A 17,500-nucleotide genomic window follows, 5' to 3' on the forward strand; every position below is an offset into this window, starting at 1 on the left:
ACACACACACACACACACAAATGTGACAGACTGAAGTGACAAACAGCATTTAAAGCTGTGCTTTAATGTGAGATGTATTTTGCTTCTGGTCACTGCCTGGCATAGCAAAGTTTGTTACTGCTTTCAAAGCTGTAAAACACTTTTACTCTCTTTTCTACTTAACTGGCAATATACTGGGGCAGCTTAAACACCCCATGTACTGCAAAGAATTATGTCTAGGTCTTGTTTGTTATGTGTTCTTGAAATGGATTCTAAGATTCACTTCTTGAGCTTTGCTCTCAGGCAGAATTTCTTGAATTAAAATTTTCAAACACATAAACCAGTTATTATTGTTGACCCAGTCAAAATCATCTGGTAATTTATCATTACACAATCAATCCACAATACTAAGCAATGTGAATTTGGACACATTTACTTACCTTACAGTACTGATATATGAAACTTACACATACAGCAGAGAAAACATGTATTTATTAATAACATAGCTAGTAAATGCTTTCATTGTATCTTAGTGCTTATATGCTCCATTACAGAAGTGGGGTGTTTAGTTTTTGAGGTTTTTACATGTAATAAGATATACTGCTGCTAAGAAGTTCATGCAATAATTCAATTGATTCTTGAGCTCTTCAGACCAATTATTAAATAAATAAATAAATACATACATAAACGAAAGAACCAAAGTGCCCAAATGTATACACGAATGGAAACCAAGAAAGCAACAGCAGCCAATGTCCCTCAGCCTCGAACCCAAGGACCCCGAACCTCGAACCCCCTGAACCAAACACATGTGTGTATTCTCAATAAACTGTGTTTGAGGCTGAATCTACGTGTGTCCTTTACATTGGGTTCGAGGCTGAGGGACATTGGCTGCTGTTGCTTTTTTGGTTTCCATTTGTAAATACATACATACATACATACATACATGCATACATACATACATGCATGCATACATACATACATAAACTCTTAGTGTAAGTAAAGTTATTATATGGGACTCTGTTATTCCGTGTCTGTGCCTGATATATTTTTTGTTTGAATTGATTTTGCCTTTAAGGTGTATCCTGTGGTGAGTCTAGTGGATCACCAGGTGACTTTCCTGATTATTTTTTATATATTGGTTGAAACCAGAGACCTTGTAGAAAAGCCACCTAGGCACAGGATGGACATGCATACACACAGAAGACACTGCTCCTAGAAAAGGAGCCAGAGAACTAACTGCTGAACTGCAATCAAATCTGTGAAGATTGTCAAATTGTCCTAATATGTTTGTTGGGTATATGACTGACACACGATGAGTATTTAAGAATTTTATTTATTTCATTTATTTATTTTATTTATTTATTTGCAGTTTGTTTACTAGGATAGTCCATTGGGCCACAAATGGCCCGTTTTCAATGGAGTCCTGGGGAGAAAAGCTCCAGAAGGTTGGTTACATAATACAAAGTTGGAACAAATTTAAAGTACACATTAAAAACACATTTGTCACACATTGAAAACATAATTATGTATAAATACAGTAAATAAGAAAAAATAAGTGGGAAGAAAATATTTACAAAGTTTCATCAAAGATTGTCACTTAGAACAAACATCTGGATTAATAGTGGGTAGTATTTGTTATAACAGAGTAACAAAAGTAACAAAAAAATGCCAGTTTAACTCGCTCTAGTGTTTCAAGTGTTATAGAAGTAAGACAGGCATTAATGGGTCTACAGGTGAGTTCGAAGATTATGAAGAAAGTGTAGTAGATATTAGGTAGGGTGGGAGCATGAGCATATCCATTGTAAGGTTAGGTATGAGTGAAGTGAGGTTTTGAACATGGAGAGTCTGTTTGTAGTGCGGATGGAGGCTGGAAGAGAGTTCCAGAGGCGTGCTAGTGAGAAGGAGATCAGTTGATTTCCAGCTGGACGTGAGGGTTTGTGCAGTTTGATTAAGTTGTGAGAATTTGATCTTAAGAGTCTGTCAGGTTTATGCGTTTCAAAGGTATTTGCTAGGGAGGGACAGAGAGATCGGTTGTGGATCAGTTTACGAGCTTGGATAAGTTGGGTGTGACTGAGGAAGTTGGGTAGCTCAAGCCAGACTACTTGATGAAGGGTAAGGCAATGGTGAGATGAGGCTCTGTGACCTGTGGCAAATTTGGTTATTTTATTGTAGCAAGATGAGAGTTTTGCTTTAAGGGAGGATTACAGGTTGGTAAGGATAGTTGCACTATATACTAGAGATGGGATCAGGTAAGTATTAGCTAGTGTGACTCTAGTAGAGGGAGAGATGAAATGACTATGCCAGTAGAGCATACCTAGCTTTTTATGGGTTTTGTTGATATTGGTTGAAGATGCTTGTCAGATTTCAGTTGGTCATCTATGATTATTCGTAATAGTTTTGCATCAGAGACATTTCTAGGGAAGTATTGCTTTTGATGGTAATTGTAAAGGATTGTTTATCTAGGAGAGTTTTTAGAGGGGTACAATAGCATAAGTTTCTTTTTTTATAGCATTCAGGGCCAGATTGTTATCAAGCATCCACTGTTCAGTAGAGGAGAAAGCTGCTTGTGTAAGGTAGTTAAGAGTGGTAATAGAGGGGGAAGAACAGATTATAGTAGAATCATCAGCATATTGAATGAGGGTGGAGTTTGGGATGGCATGGTGAAAATCATTTATGAATATATTAAATAATACAGGACCTAGAATAGAACCCTGGGTATGCCTGTGGATGTATTGAGGAAGGGAGAGGAAGCCTTGCTCCATTTGACTGCTTGCTGCCTCTGGGTGAGATAGCTTGAGAACCACTGGGCAGTGGAAGGGGACAAGTTTAGTTTAATGAGTTTAGTAAGGAGCAGGTTGTGGGAAATGGTGTCAAATGCCTTAGAGAGGTCTAGGATGAGAGTGGATACGAAGTTGCCAGAATCACGGGCTTTATTTATTGATTCAAGGAAGGAGAGGAGGGCAGTAGAGGTACTATGGCCAGGATGAAAACCATGTTGTGTTGGTGTTAGAAATTGGTTATTAATGAGATAGGGTAAGAGTTGCTGATGGACACACTTTTCGATCAGTTTAGAAATAGGGGACAGGATTGCGATAGGGTGAAAGTTAGTTATGTCATAGATATTGCCGCCATTATGGAAAGGGATAATGAAGGCTTTCTTCCATAGTTGGGGGACTTGGCCTTCTAAGATAAAACGATTAATTATTATGTTGATGGGGAGGGCTATTGCTTCAGAAGCTACTTTTAAGAAATAGGAGGGGATTTCGTCAGGGGCATTTGAGCTGGGTTTTAATTTTAGGAGAATTTTTTTATAGTTGATCTGGAGATGGGATTGATAGAGAAAGTCACTTTCAATTTTAGGGCACAGCTGAAGTGTTTCACTAAAAGTAAAGGCAGAGTTTGTGTTTTGGCTGATAGAACTAAAATTGATAGAGTATAGCTCTGTCTAAAGGAGCACCATTTGTTGTGTGCATAGTCATTTCACCCATTTTGCCCAAGAATAAATTCTTATTTTATGTATCCATTTTATAAAGACACTTCTTTACTCATATAATCACTTGTATGTTGGGCCAGAAAAAGATAAGTAAAGACAGGGACATGGCCATGACATAAAAGAACATGCCCGTGAGATAAAAATTCTGAGTTACATATTGTTGTCATTTACTGACTCATCTAATATGGGTGCCTCATCAGATATTGCTGTGGTATAGTCATATTCCATACTAAATAGTGAAACATATTTCAAATAATTTTAGATAGAGGTTAAAATACAGCAGATGCGTTTATTACACTGACATTTCTTTCTTTAAAGATCATATTCTGCAGTTTGTTGGTATAAATGATATTGAATTACTGTGAACTTTATCCATATTAAAAATTCCTGATTCAGTTTTATACCATTCTGCAAAAATGAGTTTTATATATCTTAAACAATGACATGGCGGAGTTTTATATATCTTAAACATTGATATGAAGATGGATTTTAGAGTCAAGTGTATGCATAATATATGCTAATTGGAAGACGTTATAAATCAGAATTACATTATGCAATTCAAGGACAGCAGAATTTAAAATGTGTTACTGAAATTAGTAATAAAAATTAAAGCAAGCTTTTTGGGGGATAACAAATAAGAAAGGAAAAAAAAAACTTTTGTCTGAGGAAAGAACCCAAGACCTCCCTCATTATGTGAGTTTGTCACTGTAACTAGATTAAAAAGAAGTCTCAGGGCCATTACTACCCAGTCTCTCCCTTAGCAGTCATTCAGCAGGAAAACACCCTAATGGTGATTTTTAACACATGCAAGCATCACATGCAGTAAAAAGCATTCATGCAGCATAGCATTAACACATCAGCAGGAAAGGAAAACATCAATCTTTGTCTGGGGATTGAATTCAGGGCCTGCTGCACTTATAAGGTGAAACTCCATAAAATGAAATCTGAAGAATATGCCTACATTGATTAAAATATTCCATTTTGTTGTCATGGCACTGTGGCACACAAGAATTTGCTGCCAGAGGACCAACATGGAATCTCAGAGTGGAGAGTAACCTGGTCTCTCCTAAGAGCAGTTTTTCTACTTTAAATTAGAAACCAAAACAATGGTGATTTTAACATGCATGCATTCAAGTATGGTACAAACATTTAATCTAACATTTGTGAGGGGATATTGAGAAATGCTTAGCATTATGAAAAACATTTGCAGGTGTTTTACTCTCTTTGTTTCATGAAAATGTGGCTAAAGGGGAGAGTTACACAGCTAAAATAACGTGTCTCATGTCTTAAGTACAAATTTTTTTTTTTTTTTTGTGGCTTTTTTAAACTAGATATTAAACAGCATTGCAGCAGGGTGAGAAGACAAAGCAAAATGATTTGCAATATTATACAAATCAATATGGCAGTCATGGTGAGCTAGAGAAAAAACTGTGCCACCATAATAGCCTGAAGGTCTTTATAAAATATCCTATTCCTAGAGTAAGAATAATAAAAGTTCTAGGAGCACCACAAGTGTGAAGGTAAATATACATACAATATAATATTGATAGGCTTCTTTAGGAGAAGTAGCAATTACCATGTTATTAGGACAGCACATTAGCTATGGTAACTTAGCAATGCAACTTTAAGATAAGCAGAGCTAAATCTAGTTACTCTGAAATATTTTAAACATTAACATCTAAAGCAAGGATTTATTTGCACAACATTTGCCTTATCTGTAATGCATTGATTCAAACTGAATTAATCATGTTATCAGTTCATTAAAAGCTCTGTAGTAGCATTGTTCTTTAAAGCATAAGTGCACCATTAGTCACTACATTCCAATAAAAGGCATTTTATAAGAGATTACTGATCACAGTATATTTACTGATAAAACTTCACATTTAAGGAATAACAGCTAGACTAGATCAAAACTGTGTGAAGTGCAGGATTCCCATTCAATTATATTGCAAAAAGGAAGTGCTGAACTGACACATGCTGTACAGCTAAGCTTTCAAACTCTATTACAGTCTACTTTATGTTACTAATTACTTCTAATGGGTGTGAAAACATACAATGACTGACACAAACCTGTGTAAATGTGTCACCAACAAGTAAATAAAACAAGGAATGAGACCTGCTAGCATATCACCTATCTTAGCTAGTACCAAACTCTCAGTCCATATACTAGCATCTCTTGATTGGAAAACAAAATACATCCAACTGACATTTCTTGCAATGTGATTTAAACTTTAAACCCAGCATAAAAAGCACTTATTCACAAGGACATGTAGAAGATAACGCATTCTAACCCTAAAGTGGATTGCTTGCTTTTTCAGTTGTTAAATTGTGGCATAAATCAAAGAAAGTAATCTGCAAAGCAATGCAAAAGGGTATATCAAAATCATGGCTCATTTATCTGTCTGTATGTGCGGGGGTTTTAATAGCATTTAAGTTCACATGAATGATAGCTTGTACTTTATATTTGTGCTTTATATTTCAAAAGATATAACTGAATGGAGTTGTCTCGTGTTATGATTCAATTAAATACTGAGGAAATTAGTTATGAAAAATGATGAAGATATTACACTGCTCTAAAGAAACAGTTATGGAATTATAAACCAGGTACAGTTAGGTAACACTAAAAAGTGAAATATTTATGTTACAAACTATCATTGTCTACTTAAATGCCATGCTTAAAAAGGAAATGTTCAAGCAAGGCTGTTTATCAGTTAATGACCATAGCTCAGCTTTATGATTAGTAATTATTTATTGTATTCTATTTTTGTCAATAGTCATTGTCTCCTGATGAGAACTATCCAGCAATAATTATGAAATTTTAAGCAATGCAGAAAATTCAACAACATGTTAAATAACATTTTTTTGGAAACCTTGTAGCTTATTTTGCTTTGTTCCTATCATTAATTTCTAAGTATTTAGAACTTATTAAAGTATAATGATCATTTTCTAAGGTACATGTTAACTAACAGACCTTTGGAGTAGGATATAACCTCCCTATCATACACAATGCCAAATTATATATACAGTTTTTGAAGCAAAAATGGATATTGCTTTTGCAATTTATTTTGTTGGTAAGAATGGCTTCCTAATTTTTTTTCTGAGCTAAAATTTCCTGCCATGCCAAAACAACAGACGGATCCCACAATGCCTCATTACCAATACTAATGTATAAACTACTGTTTTTCCATGTTAAATGCAACAGAAGTAGTTTCTTTCTTTCTAGAATGGCAAGTTTTCAGCTAGTTCTTGAAAATGGAGCACCTCATTTTGAAATTTAACACATCATGATACAGTAGTGAAACCACAATGTAAATAAGATGCAGCTCCTCTAAAGAAGTAAGTTATATTTAATTACCCATAATACTTTGCATTTGTATGTAACTCTTTGCTCGGTACCTACCATGATACCATTGTGTGGATGTTGTTATAGAGAAAAAATGAGTAAACAGTGAAACTAAAAAGGTAAGCAGCACCCTTATAGTCTTTATTTTTTGCAAAATCATTTACAACTTTATTATGAGGGGTACAACAGGAAAAGATATTCACTGTAAAACAAAGATGCTTCTAAACATGACTGATACACTTTAAATATGTAAACATGATCATCAACTCTGTAGCAGACAGGATAATAAGTGAGAAAGGGATGGTAGTATAAAAAAACAAAAAAGATTGCTTAGAGTAGCAATAAAGAATTTAATGTTACATATTAATCCCTCATAGCCCTTCTGTTGTATGGCAAAGCTCCATATCTCAAACATTCAAGAATATGCCTACAGTTATTAGATTATCTCAATGTGTTGTCCTTGCCCTATGGCACTGAGGAATACCACCATGACTGTGCCCTAGGTGGCTTGTGTTCGGCTAGCAGCATGGGAACTGTAGAGACAAGGGGACCAAGCACGGCAGGACTGGAGTGATTTGTTGATATCAGTTTGGTCATTGGTGGGTGGTGCAATTGCAGAATGAAGAGCCTGGCAAACTCGATGCTGTAAGTGGTGTGCTGTTTGGTCAAGAAGTTGTGCATGTGGAGGCACCTCCTGATGGCAGCTATAACAGAGCTTGTAAGGCTGCTGCAAGGGTGGGGTAGGACATAATGAAAAAAATGCTCCTTAGCAGCAATGTAATGGTGCATCAGAGTCCTTGTTCTCCTCTTTGTTCCCAGATGTGACTCAGATACAGTCCAGGTGCAGCTAAGGTGAGCATGTTAGATCTAGTGAGCAAGAAGCAGCATAATAATTGTTAAAGAGAAGCTGTAGTCTGTTGCTTCTCTGTTTCTCTAGCATACTCTACAACCTTTAGCGCTGACATGCTGTCCTCATATCCCTTGCTTCCTCACAGTGCTGTCATCTATGAGCTCAATGGGCAGTCATGATCTTAGAGGTGTTCAGTTCTATAAAGCAGGTTAAAAATGGCTTGGTAAATGGCAGTGTGGTGCTCAGAGTTGCTTACTCTGAATGGTAACACCAGCATGAAATGCTTTTTGAAATATTTTAATTGACATGTCTTGGCTCTCTGATCACAGTTTTCATTAGATGAACACTCCATGTAGTCATCATCAACGAACAGATCATGACAGATTTGTCTATTCTAACTATGGGAGGGAGATGAAAAGTCCATTTGTAGACTAGTTATCATTTTTACAGTGCAGCTGTAAGCTTATAAAGAAAGTTACAGTTTTTGTGGAACAACCCAAAGAAGGGAGAGGAGGGCAGAATATATATATATATATATATATATATATATATATATATATATATATATATATATTTATATATATATATATATCTAGATATATATGTACATATATATATATTTGTCTGGGTGTGTGTGGGTGTGTCTGTGTGTGTGTATGTGTGTATATACATATATATATATATATATATATATATGTATATATATATATATATATATATATATATATATATATATATATATATATATATATGTATGTATATGTATATATGGGAAAGGGAAATACATATTAATTGGCATCGTTTGTTATTTTAATAGTTTAACTTTGTTCTCTCTCAATATAATTTACTCTAGAACACTATTATAATAATCTTGCTTATGACACTTGAAAAGGCATATCTGAAATGTCAAATGAAAGTTTTAATTAGGCTGCCAATGCTTTGTGAGTAGAGTTTTGCTTCTCTGTAGTGTCCTGCCTTCAAATATGCAGTTGTGAGAAATGTTTAGAGTTTGGCTGGTTGCGTTTGTTGTTTTAACTGTCAGCTGACACATCTTCTTTTGCATACGAGTGGTGTTTGCTTTTTGCTATTTGTAGGGGTTTGTGTGTTTGGTGAGGATACAGTTTGAATTTTTGGGTACTCTTCATGTCTAGTGTTGCTGATGGTGATTTGTTGAATGGATGGGGCATTTTCATGGATATTGTGAGACCATTGGGGGGATTTTGGATCCTAGCTGAAGCTGAATAGTGCAATATGTTGCTTTTGGGGCTTTTGCTTCATTCTGCTGCTCGTTTCCTTCTTTTTTTTGTGTTTGCTCTCCTATGGTGTTTGGCCTACCTGCTTGATATGCTCATGGATAACAAAATTCTTCAACTAAGCCTATTTACTTTTTTAAATCTTCCTGCTGAGCGCATGAGACTTGTTAGATCATTACAAATCCTTCTCAAAACAGCGTGAAGTAAAGCACCTTACAAGAACACTGATCTTGCATAAAACGCTCTACCAACAATATCATCATTTAGGTCAAAGGTTATGTCTTCAGCGTGAGAATTGGTAACATGCTGAATTTAAGTGTAAAATACAAAAATTATACATGCTTATGGAAATTTATCATGGTTCTAAGACCTGGAATAAATTCTTTGTTAGGTAAGCTATCATTAAGAATGTACAAACTTTTTATTCTGATTGAAAGATATTTATTAACACACTAAAAGACAGTCCCTGGGATTCAATAAACTCTATGCAGGAGTGAACCGTGTCCGTACAGCCCTAACAGCAGTGCCCCTTGCATATTCATGAAGGCGCACTACTGATAAGGGCTGTATGGACACGAACAGTGAAAGAGTGCAGGGGGCGTGTTCTAGAACTGCTTGCACAGTTAACATGCCCCCTGCACTCAGAAAGTGCAGTACGGCACTTTCTAAAACTAATGCGGCATAATATTAGAGAATTTCTCTAATATTATGCTAGTATTTCTGTGTCTGTGGACAGTGGAAAGAATTAAATGGGTATTTCAATGTCTGTGGACACTGAAATACATACAGGAGCAGGAAAGCAATGCAGGGTGTGTGTGACAGGTTTTGTGACACACTCCCTGCATTGTAAAAGTGCCATACAACACCTTGCAACCTGCTAAAGCAGGAAATGTGGACAAAGGGACAAATAAGGAGGGGACAAATCCCTAAAAATACGGACACTTCTTAAATATTGCTCTCACAAACTTAGAATGTTGATAGCAAACAGGTTATGCATTAGCATGAATTTCTGAAGGATAGATGTCTGAAAGTCAAATGTATGCCATTATTTCCTGACTGTAGTCTATGTGTACAAAGGCACAAATAATGGGGGTACAAAGCTGTAGAAATAGGGACACTTCATAAATATTGCTCTTACAAGCTTAGAAAGTTGATATCAAACAGCTTATACGTTAGCATGAATTTCCAAAGGATAGAAGTCAGAAAGCACATAGAGGAATGTCATGTAAAGTAAATCATATACACCTACTAAATGAAGTCATTATTCTGATAGTTTTTTAAAATGAAAAGTGAGCAATGGTCAGCAATGCTCAGCCATGCTTACCGGGTTAAAGCATTGCTTAGACATGATTGCTAAGCAGCAGGTAGCTCAGCTAAGCAGATTTGAGCACTGTTAAGCAGTGCTCAGCAAGTACCCCTTTAAGCACTGTTCAACTCAGCTTAGCGGATTTGTGCACTGCTAAATTGTGCTCACCATTTTCAAAATGGCCCATTGAGAGCAAAGGGTGGGAATATGGCCTTATTTAAACCATGCAGACAGGAATACAGCCATAACCTGTCTAGTTTGATCTCTGCAGGAACATGTCTGGTGTTGGAAAAGGAGCTCACTTTTGGGCGCAGCCCTGGAGCATTCAGGACTCCAGGGTTATGGCTGGACTTCTTATAGAAAACCATGATGACAGAGTGCTGCAGGGCCAGTACCAGTGCTCACAATACAAAGCAGAGGCCTGGGACTGTCTCGCACATGATCTCACCAGTACTACTGGCATCCCTCGGACCAGTGAGTAGGTACGGCACCACTATGCTGACCTAAAGTGGAGGAAGGGGGTGCTCTTGTCCCAGTGGATCCAAGATGCATGGGCATGGAATACTCCAGTAGTGAGCAAGTATCACTATCAAATAGTTTGTATCAAATACTAGCTTGAGAATGTGACAGACAGGTATGCATAATGTTTGTTTTTCTCCCCTACAGCTAGAGAGGGCTATGAATGTAGAAGACCATGCCAACAGACTGCTGAGGCTACGCCGACAGGCTGGTGAGTACAAATTTATTTTTCAGTATATTGTTCAAATAGCTAAGAAAGAGTACATTGCTTATTGCTAGTAGGTATACTGTTATTGTGTGAACTGAATAAATAAAAAAGTTTGACCGACTAATATTGATGTGCAATAAAAATTCCTACAAAAAATGTTGTGTTTATTCTGGTATGTTGTTGTAGGTATATAGAATGTATACAGATTATTCACAGCAAATATGGCTGTGACAGCATACATTAACTGAGGTTGTCCTGTGAACCAGATATAACTAAAATGTGAAATATATACTGCACTAAGCTCTGAACCCTGAATAGTAATGTGTAAAGTTTCAAAGTGTGTTCCATCCAGCATTGTCTTGTGTTAACCTTTGCTTTCCAGACTGTAGTAGTCCAAAGCATTAATGCACAGTACAATGACTATCTGTCATGCATGCATCACAGGGTACAGGTTCAGACTGACTAACCAAGAGACTATTAGGCAGAAATGAGTGAACCAAGATACAGCAGTTCTTCAGTAGCTCAGAGTGATGAAAAATAGCTTAGTTGTTAATTTTTCACACCCAGACATGGTTCAAATCCAGGGTGTGGTACTAAGATGTGTGCATATATACACACAAGGAATCAGGAATAAATGTAAAAACAGTCAGGTAGTGTTAACAGATATTTTCTCCACAGGTTGTACAGGTAAGTAAATGTTGGTAGTAGCTGTATGAAGGGTATACTAATAAATTGTGTACAACTGTTCAACTATCCCACCACATCCCTGCAAATGACAGCAGGATAGGTACATACAACATGCACTCTTCCTGATACATGTCTCTCAAGTGTCACGCTGCCACAGTTAGTGGTCACTGCTGCCAATAACCCTGGACATAGATAGGAAACCAGTTGAAGTATGCCAGTAGCACACTCACATAACAGTACTTTAGGGTACTCCTCCTGTGCCAGATATGTAACCCTGACAAGTGTGAATCCCCTCTAGGCATGTACCCAGAATTGTCACAGTTTGCCCCATACCATTCCAGGCTGACAGTTTAATAGGTATGTTTGTGCTACAGAAGCTATGGGCCATAGGCAGATGTAATGTGAGGGCAGAACCATAGAGTATTGAGCAATACTGTTGTGGAAAATAGAAGCATAAACAGTTGTTAATGGACTTTTTGTCTCCTCCCCCTCTGGATCAATACAATAATTCATATACTATGGGTATGTTTTAGTCCAAACCTAATACTGGGACTTGTGTTCTATTATTGTTCATATATTTTATTGGTTGCATGTTAAGATACCTTGTTCAAATACATTGTTGGTGGCCTGTTGCCATGAATGTTACTGGCATGCTGTTAGGATGCATACTGTTGTTCCATCTATGCATGTGTTTGTTTTGCTATGCAACTGTTTCAAATCTGTTTTATGGGGTTAATTGGAACACCCATGCATGCTGTTATAACTAATCTGGAAATGTCCATAAAACATGTAACCAGTATCCACAAACCAAGAACACAATAAATACAGGTTCCCAATGGTCAATAAAGGCTCAAAATTTGAAAGTATGATACTTCAGTCTTTAGCGTACCAACACTTTATTCAATGCTTTCATCTGAACAGACTTCATCAGAAAACTAAAACACATGATGTACTAAAACCACTCCTTGTATACCTCCTTTAATACAAACAATAAAACAATTAACTGATTAGTTAAAATCTTAAAAACACAGTGCTCTTAAATCACTTTCTTACCCTCAATTTTCTATATTTTAAAAAACATTTGATGTTTATAGATTCATTTATCCGGGGTGGTTTATCTGCCTCTAATTTTAACTGCCATAATGTTTCATTTTGTTCAAGATAATTTTTGAAGTCACCACCCCTTTGATCTAACCTTCCAATTTCTCATATAGAAAATATTTTTTTTTATATTTTGTGCACTCCAAAAAATGTTTAAATAAAGTGTTTTTGAGTCCTTTGTTCTGATATTGTACATGTGTTCCCTGATATGTTCCATGAAGGTACGTTTTGTCATTCCTACATAAAAAGCATTACATCCACTGCATGTACTGATATAAACCACCCTCTGCTTTTACAAAATGAATAACCTTGGACTTTAAAAGTTTCAGTAATATGACTCAACATCATATATGGCCCTACTGAAATGTACCTAAAAAAATTGCACTGCCCACATTTGTACATACCATGTGCTTCACCAGTATGTATAGTTCCCACTGGACTTTTACTATTATCTTTCTGTAATAAGCATTTTATGTTGAAGGAATTATGGTAAACAATACTGGGTTTTTCTCCTATTACTCCCATCAAATCACAACTTCCTTCCAAAATTTTCCAGTTACGTTGCATGATGTATTTAATTAAACTGCTATCACATGTCATGTCCAGTGTACATACTGTAACTGAATTTCCAATATTACATAACTTTTTTTCTTCCTTTGAGTATTGTATGAAAAGGGTACCCTTAAAATTGAGGGATACAATCCAGATCTTTTTGCCAAAATCACTTTACTTAAACTGTCTAAATACTTCTTATCATACCCTCTATTCACAAATAAATTGGTTATTAAATCAAATTCCCTTTTAACTTGTTCCTCACTAGTGATCATATGGCTTGACCAAATGTATTATCCCTTTTGTAAAAGTCTCTTTTCTGTGTATCCCACTATTGAATTGTCTTGATACACTATCCCATGTTAAGCTGACATCCAAAAAAATTGACCACATGGCCAACCTCCCCCTTCACCAACTTAATGAATGTTGTTTTTTCATTCAGTCTAGAGACCAACAAATCCACCTCCCTTTCAGTCCCTTCTAAGATAAAAAAAACAGGTTGTCCACAAATTTCATATAATAATGTATTAAAAATTCTTGTTGTAACTCTCGTAGTATCATGCTGTCCCACCATGCCAAAACTATATTAGCATATGATGGAGCTGCTAATGACCTCATGACTACCCATTTTTTTTGTTTAGAATATTCCCCATTGACTATAAAGTAATTGTTATTTAACAATTCTTCTATCATACTACACACAAAGTTGATTTCTTGATTAGTTAACTTTTTCACTGACAAAAAAGTTGTGACAGCTTCAACCCCCTTCCTCATGGGGAATGCAAGTGTATAATGAAATTGCATACAACATGGCAATGACATGTTTGTTGTTATCAAACTCAAAATCCTGGGAAAAATTGCTAATCTTATTCAGGAAATCCCATGAATCCTTTAAATATGTGGGTAGCCCTTGTACTATAGGGTTTAAAAAGGAATCTACCACTAAAGCCATCTCTTCTGTGATGGAATTTGGTGCAGATACTATGGGTCTGAAAGGAGGATTCGATTTGTTCTTATGAATTTGGGGGAAACCAAAAAGTACCCCCACTGTTGGGTTTTCAATTAAACAGAAATTGTACATATCAAAATCCATCTCTTCATTCATTAAGGCTTCATATAAAAAGGTATGAATGCTTCTATAGCTGTTGAAAATGTCCACTACTGTCACTTTTTGATATTCATTTTTCAACAATTCAAACATACTGTTTTTAAATTGTTCATTCATCATCATTATTATATTTCCCCCTTTGTCAGTTTTCATGAACCATAAATCCTTATTGCCCTTCAGTTCATACAAGGCCTTCCTTTCTTCCCTAGTTAAATTATCATACCATTTTTTGTTTTGACCCAATTCATTTTTTAAGTAATTTAAACAGACTTTTTCAAATAAAGTTATCGTATGATGCAACATTGGACTAAACCAAGATGGTTTTACAAATCTGTTTTCACTTTTCTCAAGGTGTTTTAACAAATATTCTTAATTTATTTTACGAGTAGACTTCTTAATGTCCAAAACAGTCATAGAAAAGTCCACTTTTCTTGTAGGTACAAAATTAAGGCCATAACCCAAAACATTATACTGTTTGTTAGTTAAAACAGTGTCACTTAAGTTAATGATACTGAAATCTTGGCAGTTAGGACTTACAGTTCATCTGTTGACTAGTCCAAGCTTGACTACTCCCTCGGTTTTATCGTTCTGCTGTTCATTAAAAAAGGTTTTGGTCTGGCTCCACTTCCATTTTTCAATGGATTTGTATTAGAAGCATTGGAGGCATTATTTTCCTATTCCACTAACCTTTCCGCTTCTCCTTCTCTTCTCCTGAGTTACCGCCTCTTAGTGAGGAAGCATTATTTGTAACTTTGGTTCTAAAAAAAAAATTTGTCATCACAGCCATGCTTTTTTGGTGAAAAGGCTTGTTCTTCACAGTACTAGCCCAAGTCTTTTTAAAGGTGGTTTTAAAATTGTTTACCTGATGTACCGATATTTTTTTATCTTTGTTGTTACTACTGGAGTCAAAAAACTCAAACGCTGTGTTGTTTTCATAAACTGTCACATCTCTCAACAGCTTATTGTGTTTACGTGAAATCACCTCATTCTCATGTTTTTGGTATTTCTTTTAACATTTGATCGTACATTGCTTCACATTTGAACTCAGTAGATAAGGAAGAAACATCCTTATCTATTACTAAGATTTCTTCTTTTAGCAAATCCATTTTTCTTTTATTATTATCCATCAAAAGTTGTAACAACTTTAGCCCAGCATCATTAATCTCATTGAAAAATGGATCAGTTGCTGTAACTCCGTTGGGGCATTTGAAAAACCTCAGCCTCTTCGGTACAATCATTAGCTCAATACATCTCTCAAAATATCTGTTTTCAAGATAAAGAGACCTATATTTTTTCAGCAACTTGCACATTTGTTACAATATTCCTCTGTCCTAATTTTTGCAACTCTATAATCAGCTTCACCAAAAGGGTCATGCCTATTACTAAGTATAGAGTGAATGTCATTGCAATGAATATGACCCTGTGTGCTTTCACCAATTATCTTAGCTACTACAGCTGATGTACAGGTTGACATATCAATTACAGTGGCCCTCTCTTCATCTGAACTACCACGTGCCTCATCTTCTCCAACCTTTGTAGTCATCAGAACCCTTAAAGTCTATTGGACGTCAGTCAGAGAGGCCAGTAAAATGCGTAATAAGCTGGTATCACTCACTGATGGTGTATGATGCACAGATAAATCCAACAATGGATCCATTGCCTCGGCCATCTGGTTCACGTAATAGAATCACCAAATAACCAAACAATATGTAACCAGTATCCACAAACCAACAACACAAAAAATACAGATTCCCAATGGTCAATAAAGGCTCAAAATTCGAAAGTACGATACTTGAATCTTTAGTGTACCAACACTTTATTCAACACTTTCATCTGAACAGACTTCATCAGAAAACTAAAACACATGATGTACTAAAACCACTCCTTATATACCTCCTTTAATACAAACAATAAAACAATTAACTGATTAGTTAAAACCTTAAAAACACAGTGCTCTTAAATCACTTTCTTACCTTCAATTTTCTATATTTCAAAAAACATTTAATGTTTATAGATTCATTTATTCTGGGTGGTTTATCTGCCTCTAATTTTATCTGCCATAATGTTTCTTTTTGTTCAAGATATTTTTTGAAGTCACCACCCCTTTGATCTAACTTTCCAATTTCTAATATAGAAAATAAAATTTTTTATATATTTTTTACACTCCAAAGAATGTTTAAATAAAGTGTTTTTGAGTCCTTTGCTCTAATACTATACATGTATTCCCTGATACATTCCATGAGGGTACATGTTGTCATTCCGACATAAAACACATTACATCCACTGCATATACTGATATAAACCACCCCTCTGCTTTTACAAGATGAATAACCTGGGACTTTAAAAGTTTCATTAATATGACTTAACATTATATATGGTCCTGGGAATTATCCCAGGTTTCTGAGTTTGATAACAACAAACATATCATTGATGCGCTGGATGTAGTTTCGGTGTACACTTGTATTCCCCATGAAGACGGAGTTGAAGCTGTTAGACCTTTTTGTCAGTAAAAAAGTTATTAACTAATCAAGAAATCAACATTTTGTGTAGTACAACAGAAAAATTGTTAAATAATAATTATTTAATATTCAATGGGGAATATTATAAACAAAAAAAAGGGGTCACTGGCAGCTCCATCATATCCTAATATAGTTATGGCATGGTGGGAAAGCATGATATTATGAGAGTTACAACAGGAATTTTTAATACATTATTATATGAGATTTGTGGCTGACCTGTTTTTTTTATCTTAGAAGGAACTGAAAGGGAGTTAGATTTGTTGGTCTCTGGATTGAATGAAAAAAACAAAGTTCATTAAGTTGGTGAAGGGGGAGGTTTGCCACACGGTCGATTTTTTGGATGTCAGCTTAACATGGGATAGTGTATCAAAACAATTCATTAGTGAGATACATAGAAAAGAGACTTTTACAAATGGATATTTACATTACAGAAGAAACCATCCTTCACATGTTAAGAAAAACGTACCCAAGGGAAAAATACATTTGGGTAAGCTGTATGACCACCAGTGAGGAACAGGTTAAAAGAGAATTTGATTTAATAACAAATTTATTTGTGAATAGAGGGTATGATTAGAAGTATTT

This window comes from Protopterus annectens, chromosome 8.part0, assembly GCF_019279795.1.
Source record: "Protopterus annectens isolate FY-2018-M chromosome 8.part0, PAN1.0, whole genome shotgun sequence".
NCBI classification, from domain to species: domain Eukaryota; kingdom Metazoa; phylum Chordata; order Ceratodontiformes; family Protopteridae; genus Protopterus; species Protopterus annectens.